Here is an 8,994-nt window from a genome sequence, read left to right on the forward strand (position 1 = left end):
TACTATGCTTTGCTCTGCATTCAGACTCCATAGTTTTTCTATGGATATGGATGGCATTGTCAATAGAAGGTCTCTCAAGATTACCTCTGATCACTGAACTGCTGAAAGGAGCAGCCCTCCATCATAGTTGTTCATCTCACAATGTTGTTGTTAATGTAAACAATGTTCTCTTGGTTCTGCTCCCTTCACTCAGCATCATTTCATGTAAGACTTTCCATGCTTTTCTAAAGTCCCATCACTCATGATTTCTTACAGAACAATAGTACTCCATAACATTCATATACCATAACTTGTTCAACCATCCCCCAATTGATGGGCATCACTTCAACTTCCAATTCTTTGACCCTACAATAAAAGCTGCTATAAATATTTTTGAAAATGTGAGACTTTTCCCATTTTTTATGATCTCTTTGGGATATAGGCCTATAAGTGATATAGCTGGATCAAAGGGAATGGACCAATTTTATTGCCATCTGGGTAAAGTTCCAGATTGTTCTCCCAAATGACTGGGTCAGTTCCCACAACTCTACAAACAATGCATTAGTGGTGTAATTTTCCTACATACTTTCCAATATTGGTGATTTTCCATTTTTGTCATCCTAGCTAAACAATATGACTATAAATAACTTTAATTTTTTCATCTGAAACAGCCTGTTCATATCCTTTGATCACTTAGCAAGTGGAGAATGAGTTGTAATCTTATAAATGTGATTCAGTTATTTATATTTTAGAAATAAGTCCTTCATCAGAAATACTAGCTATGAAAATTGTTTCCCAACTTTCTGCATTCCTTCTAATCTTGGTTGTATTGGTTTTATTTGTGCAAAAACTTTTTAATTAAATATAGTCAAAATCATTCATTTTGCAATTTATAATGTTCTCTATTTTTTGTTTGGTCATAAACTTCTCCCCTTTCCAAAGATCCAATAGATAGAGTTTATCTTGTTTTCTTAATTGGTCTTTTCTATTACCCTTTATGTTTAAATCCTGACCCATTTTGTCCTTCTTTTGATATAGGGTACGAGATATGGGTCTATGTACTATTCTATTTTCTAAGAGCTTCCTCAGCTCTGACTCTAAACTCTAAGGACCCTCCCAGTTCTGGCATTCTATGTTCTAAGGGTCCTTCCAGCTCTGACATTCTATGTTCTAAGGGTCCTCCACGCTTTGACATCCTAAGTTATTAAGGTCCCTTTCAGTGCTCATATTTTCTGTGTTCTAGGGTCCCTTCCAGTGCTGAAATTCTATAGTTTAAAGACCCTACCAGTTCTGACATTCTTAGTTCTAAGGATCCTCCCAACTCTGAAATTCAATGTTCTTTGTGTTCAGGGCTAACATTCTATGTTCTAAACTTCCTTCCAGTTCAGATATTCTATTCTAAGGCATTTCCCATCTCTGATAGTCTGTGACACTGCATGAATTTGATGATCTAAGCATCCATTTCAACTTTAAATAGAGGAGATTCTATTCTTCACCATTTTCAGCCTTCCTAAAGCCTTTGAGTCTAAAAAGAACAGCCCAGGGAGAACCATTCTTTTTCCCACAATAGTAGTCTCCAGGATGCTCCAAGACTTGAAATCAGAATGGGATGACCATTCCCAGGCACACATAGGGTATTATATGCATATAAATAATAACTTTTCAAATGCTTCTAAACAGTTTGTTCCCAGAAACTGGTTACCTTCTTCCATGGTCACTGCCATTTGTTGAGCAAATCCTGTACCCAGGACAACTTTAGCCCTGAAGCCCTAAATTTGAATATTAGATGGAGAACTAGAAGAGACCTCAGGGGATAACTCTCTAGTTCAATTCCTTCATATGACAGATTACAAAATAGAGCCCCACAATCTGAAGAACTGAATTTGGATCTTGCTTTTGCTTGGTACCCTCCCCCTCTCTTTGAAGTTCAGTTTCCCTTTCTGTAAAGTGAAGAGGGTATATGAGATGACCTTGAAGATCTTTCCAGCTGTCAGTCCTCAGATCACCAATTCTGAATCAGTGCCAGTGGTCTAGAAAGACCAGCCACTTCATATTTTGGCAGGCAAGGGAGCTAAGGGGCCAAAGAGTTAGCTTATGTCCCATGAAATATCCTGTGCTTGCATTAGTCTGTTTCTATAACAGACTATGTCAGAAACATTTAGTTCTTCCACAACAACAGCCTGAGGCTGTCAGGAGCCATTCTCACAAAACCCTGGAAGGGGAAAATAGGTCAAGACATCTCTGTTTCATCTTCCTCATCCCCTTGTTCCTAAGGTTAATTAAATACCTTCCCAAGAAGAGTTCAAAGCACCTTGACATCAGAGAGGCTCCTGACAGACATGGGAGGCAAGACAGAAATTGTTCTCCCTGTTTTGGAGACAAGAAAGAAAAGTCCAGGGAGATCTTTGGTTTCATCCAAGGTTAGTCAATGACCGAGCAGGAATCAGAACTCCCCACTTTTCAGGAGCTCCTTGGGATGGGAAGGCTTTCTAAGACTAATCCAATGCTTTTCACATTACTTTTTCCCATACTATCCATGTTGATCAAGACAACGTGTTGCCGAAAAAAGAAGGCCCTATTTCCTGACTCCCTGCTTTTATCTATGCTACGCTCCCCAGGTCTGGTAAATGTTCCCTCCTCTGTAAAGCAGCTCAGCAACTGCTGTGCTTTGTATCATCTTTGTTTCCAGGGACACTGAGAAATTAAGTGATCAGCCCACAATCATATAGCAAGTATGTGTCAGAGGCAAGACTTGAAATGATCCCAGAAAGCTCTCTACTCACTATACTGCTGCCTCTATTATTTTGTTTTGTATTTTTTGGTTTCGTTGGGGTTTTTTGTCTGTGTGAGGTAATGGGTTTAAGTACTTACCCAAGATTACAGGTCTAGTAAGTATAAAAGGTCCTCCTGACTCCAAGGTCAGTGCTCTATCCACTGCTCCAGCTCACTGCTCTGCCTCTATTATTTTGAAATAATTAAAATAATAATAGCAACAATAATAGCTAGCATTTGCAAATAATTTCATTTTCTAACAGCAGGTCTACTCAGTTTCTCCTCTGGAACATTATGCACCCTGATGCCACCTCCCCATTTTTCTTTTCTTTTTTAAAAATTTTTTTGTTCAACTCAGGGAACAAAACAAGAATTTCCAAAACACAGTAAAATAAAAAAGGTTGGTTGCATATGTACAACTTCCTATTCCCTCCAAATATACAACAAAATTATCATGTAGATTTCTCTTTTTTTTTCTCCCTTCCCCTCCCCTCTTTTCAACTTTCCTTTTGTCTATTCTCTTTTTGGCAAGCAATTGGGATTAAGTGACTTGCCTAGGATCATACAGCTTGTCAAGTGTCTGAAGCTAAATTTGAACTCAGATCCTCCAGACTCTGGGACTGTTGCTCTATTCACTGGGTCACCTAGTTGTCCTTCAGCTTTATTGTGTGTGAATTTTCTCCCCTCATTAGATTAGAAGCTCCTTCAGGTCATTCAGAACGTCATTCAAAACAAACAAGATAATTTTGACTACATTAAATTAAAAAGCTTTTACACAGACAAAACTACTATAACCAAGATCAAAAGAAATGTAGTAAATTGGGAAACAATTTTTGCAACTAGTATTTCTGACAAAGGACTCATTTCTAAAATATACAGAGAACTGAGTCGAATTTTCAAAAACATAAGCCATTCCCCAATTGACAAATGGTCAAAGGATCTGCAAAGGCAATTTACAGATGAGGAAATCAAAGTAATCCATAGTCACATGAAAAATTGCTCTAAATCATTACTTATTAGAGAAATGCAAATTAAGGCATCTCTGAGGTACCACCTCACACCTCTCAGACTGGCCAATATGACCAGAAAGGACAATGATCAATGTTGGAAGGGATACGGGAAATCTGGTACACTAATACATGGTGGAGCTATGAACTCATCTAGCCTTTCTGGAGAGAAATTTGGAACTACGCCCAAAGGGCAACAAAAATGTGCATACCCTTTGATCCAACAATACCACTACTGGGTCTATACACTGAAAAGATGATTAAAAAAAAGGTTAAAAACATCACTTGTACAAAAATATTTATAGCAGCCCTGTCAGTGGTGGCAATAAATTGGAAATTAAGTGAATGTCCTTCAATTGGGGAATGGCTTAACAAACTGTGGTATATGTATGTGATGGAACACTATTGTTCTATTAGAAACTGGGGGGGGGGTAGCTAGGTGGCACAGTGGATAGAGCACTGGCCCTGGAGTCAGGAGTACCTGAATTCAAATTTGGCCTCAGGCACTTTAATAATTACCTAGCTGTGGCCTTGGGCAAGCCACTTAACCCCATTACCTTGCAAAAAGAAGAAAGGAAAAAGAAAAAGAAACCAGGAGGGATGGGAATTCAGGGAAGCCTGGAAAGATTTGCATGAACTGATGCTGAGCAAGATGAGCAGAACCAGAAAAGCATTGTACACCCTAACATGGGGGTGATGATCAACCCTGATGTACTTGCTCATCCCTTCTGCAATGGAGAATACCATCTGTATCCAGAGAAAGAATTATGGACTTTGAACAAGGACCAAAGACTATTACCATTAATTAGAAAAAAAAAAGCATTATATTATTATGTAATTTAACTATCTCATACTTTATTTTTCTTCCTTAAGGATATGATTTCTCTGTCATCGCATTCAACTGAGATCAATGTATACCATGGAACCAATGTAAAGACTAACAGAATGCCTTCTGTGGGAGGTGGGGGAGGGAAGCAAGAATGGGGGAGAATTGTAAAACAAAACAAATAAAATCTTTCTTAAAAAAAGAGATAATATAAAATTTTTTTAAATATTTGAAAATTTTTAAAAAATTAAATTAAATCTCTAAAAAAAGAGAAGCTTCCTCAGGTCAGGGATTGTCTTTTTATAATATTTGCTTTTCCAAAGCTTATAATAGTGCTTAGCACTTAATAAATATTTATTAAATTGAATTAAAACAATTATATAGAGCTTTAAAGTTTATAATTTATAGATGTGTTTTATAAATTACCACATTTTTATCCCTCCCAATAGGTAGGTGCTGTTATTAGATCCATTTTACAATTGAGGGAATTGAAATAGGAAAAGGTTAAGTGACTTGCTCAAGATCACATAGTAAGTGGCCAAGGCTGGATTTGTACTCAGGACTTTCTTGTACAGTATTTGGCATTTACTTATCACTTCTCACACCTCAGGTAGAAGGTAAGCTGCTTGAGACAAGGATTATTTCATTTTGGTTTTGTCTTAGTTTCACTTCTCTAACAGTTTCTACCACATAGTAATTACTTGACAAATACTTTCATTTATTAATTAAAAATCATTCATTCATTCATTCCCAGTTGTTTAATCATGTCCAACTTTTTGTGACTCTTTTTGGGTTTTCTTGGCAAAGACACAGGAATGGTTTGCCATTTACTTCTCCAGCTCTTTTTACAGGTAAGAAAACTGAGACAAACAGGGTAACTAGCCCAGGTCACACAGCTAAAGTGTCTGAGGTCAGATTAGGACTCAAGAAGTCTTCCTAACTCTAGGCCCAGAGCACTATGCACTATGGCACCACCTAACTGCCCCTCATTCACAATACCCAGGGAGTAAATACATGTTTGTTGAATTATAATTAGTGATACAGTAGAATGAGCCAGGGAGCCTGAATTCTAGTCTTAATTTCATTAGATTTGACTAAGCCAATTCCTTTTTCTAAATCTGTTTCCTGAATTGCAAAATGAGAGGGTTGGTCCAAATTTTCTAAGATCCTTTCCAGCTTTAACATTTCCTGCTCTAAGATCCCTCTTCATTGGGGGGGAAGGGGTAGGGTTGCAAGACAATGGGGTTAAGTGAATTGCCCAAGGTCACACAACTAGGTATTTATCTAGTGTCTGAGATCGGATTTGAACCCAGTCCTCCTGATTCCAGGGCCGGTGCTCCACCTAGCTGTCCCATTCCTTCTCATTTTAATATGTTTCCTGAGATTGCTTGGTTTTAGATAAAAAAAAGTAGATGAAATTTCTCTATTCTCTAAGCCTCCCATCCCACCAGGTGCCCAGCCCAGGTGCTCTCTGTTCATGAATTCACCTTACACAGCTCATTGCCCAACCTGTCCCAGGGATACCATGGGATTCAATGGCATAGACTTTCAGCTCACTCCAACCCCTCCAGAAAGTCAGTAGGACCTGTGAGATAGATTGACCAAGGAACAGATAGTTCAGGTCAGCTCTTCTCATCAGAAGGTAGGCAACTCTCCCCCTTTGACTCTTCCCAAAATACAAATAATTCTTGATTAATTAAGGCCTTCACTTCACTATTAGGAATAATTCAGAGAGCATCTGGGATGTGCATTAATTATAAAGAAATTACTTGCTAAGGAATTAAATGTGAAAAAAAATTGGCAGGAGGAAGTTGAAATATTTAACCTGCTAAGAGGAACAAGTTTTTTCAAGCACTTGAAACACACCTAATTATATGCTAATAATTGACATATTAATTACAAAATACTTTTCTACTCCATAAAGCAGGTCACTGAAGACTCCATAATCTACAATTCTTTAGTAGTTTATTTCCAGTTACCTCATAAGTATACCATAAAGATACCTTCTGAGGATCTTCATGAGTTTGACCTTAAAAATAATAATTAAATTAAATTAAATATGTGTTAGCCCTCAAAGTTTGCCTTAATAAGGGGCAAATATTAACCTCCTTAATAAAGGACAAATGTTACATGTTTTTATTAATATTTCTCTAAGTTTGCTGATTGCTGTTTGTCCTTCGTTTTCGAAGAAGACCACACATAACATCAGGAAGGCGATGCCACAACAAGCAATGAATTGGATTTGAGTGGTGGGGAAGCTGTGCCCAGTCTCACTTTATCCTCCAGAGTCATCTGGGTCCAATGGCCAGATATGGATCAGGATGACCAGAGATGGCCTGGATGATTGATTATGCAGGCATTAGGGGGGGGGGGGCTGACAAGAGAACCAGAACCCTAACATGGAGTCTTGGAACTGGGTCCTTATCCATTCCAATATCAGAAAATGGGATTTGAAAAGCTACTTCTTTATCTAGGAAGTGGCCTTCAACTTAGGACGGGCCTGGATATCAGATACATCTGCTAGGAAGTAGTTCCAGGAGGGAGGCTCCTCCCAAACCCTCTTTGTGAATTATCGGTTATGCCAAGAGTTTCTCAAATGTGAATCTTGCCCCTCCAGGATCTCATCACACCTAGTGATTGTTAATGAGGATTAGAAGTTGTCACTTCAAACATTGAGACAGGTCTTAGCTCAAAAGAAGGATAGGACTGTCACCATTTGATTTCTGTGCCCTCTTTTACACCAGTTAATTAAGTTGGTGAGTCAAATGATGAGCTATTAGAACTGAAAAAGTAGCCCACATCTGTCAGCTTTATGAAGAGTAAACAAAATTCGCCTTAATTGAATTAGAAGGCATCAGCACATGGTCCAGAGACGAATGGTCACACCCCAAGATCACTTAAAAGGTGAAGCTCACCCACTCTGAAGGGATTCAGGGTGAGAATAGCTTTGTGACTGGACCTACGCCAGAAGACAACAGGAAGCTTTGGGGACATCACTGTCTCCTAGTTCTCCTACAAACTGACCTGCTTTGTCTCAATGTCTTTTACGTGACCTCCAACTAGGAGATCTATTCTGGACAATTCCAGTTGTTTAAAAGTTCTTTCCCAGCCTAGGATTACTATTCTTAGGTTCTAGTGGAGTGTGTGTCTGCTCACCTAAGAATAGTAATCTTAGGGGGGAATAGGACTTTTAAACAACTGAAACTGCCCCAAAATCTAAGAGATGGGGGCAGGGAACAAATAATTACTTTCCTATTTGACGATGACTTACATTATGTAAATTCATGTTTATAGAGAAATTTAAGTTTTATCACAAAGTTTTATTAAACAGTGGCTTATTTTGTACAAAGTCATTGTGCTGGGTGCCAGGGCTATCCAGACAAAATTTAAAACAGTTCTTACCCTCAAGATATGTACATTCTAGGGTGGCAGGAGATGCAACATTTACAGAAATAAGTATATACAAATCATTTGAGGAGGAAGAGAGTAATGTATTAATAATTAGGATTAGGAAAGACTTCTTATAGGATATAGTGCCCAAGTTGGATATTGCAGAAAGCTCAGAATTCTAGGAGATAAAAGGGAGAAAAGAGCATATTGGTACAAAAGTGCAGATGTGGGAAACAAAACATACTGAACTTGGGGAACTGCAAGTAGGCCAGTTTGGCTTTCTGTCTTTACTCCAGCATCTTGTCTCTGCCTCCCCACTACCCACCCCCACCCTAAGTAGACCAGTTTGGCTGGAATGAAGAGAGTATAAATGTGAAATAGGAGCTGAAAGTTAATCGGGAAACAGAAACCTAATGGGCTCCACATGCAAATTAAAGCACATTTTCTTTCTTTTCTTCTTTCCTTCTTTCTTTTCTACATTCCTTTCTTCCTTCCTTCCTTTCTTGAACATGGTTATAATATGGAAATTTGTTTTGCATGACTATGCATATTTTTTAGCAAGGTAAAGAAGAGTTCTTTTATTTTTTTATTAATATTTTCTTTTCCAATTGCATGTTATGAAAGTTTTCCAACATGCATGTAAATGCATGTGCATATTTTTAAGTTACATAATTTTCTTCCACCCTTCCTTCCCATCCCCCTTCCCTCAGATGTGAACAGTCAGGTGAATATTGTACAGACACATGCATGTTTTACATATTTACAGATTAGTCATTTTTGGTATGAGAAATTAGGATTATGGGAAAAGAAGGAAAATCATGAGATAGGAAAGAAATACTTAAGAGAAATTTTTTAAAAATGAATATAGTGAAAAAAATGAATATAGTGTTCATTCAAATTTTATAGGGTATTTTTGTTTTGTGTTTGTTTTCTTCCTCTGGATAGAGATAGCATAGTCCATAGTCGGTCTCCTAGGGTTGTCCTAGCTCTCTGAACTGCTGAGAGGAGCTACTTCCATCA

The sequence above is a fragment of the Macrotis lagotis genome, chromosome 1 (genome assembly GCF_037893015.1).
Source record: "Macrotis lagotis isolate mMagLag1 chromosome 1, bilby.v1.9.chrom.fasta, whole genome shotgun sequence".
Lineage (NCBI taxonomy): Eukaryota > Metazoa > Chordata > Mammalia > Peramelemorphia > Peramelidae > Macrotis > Macrotis lagotis.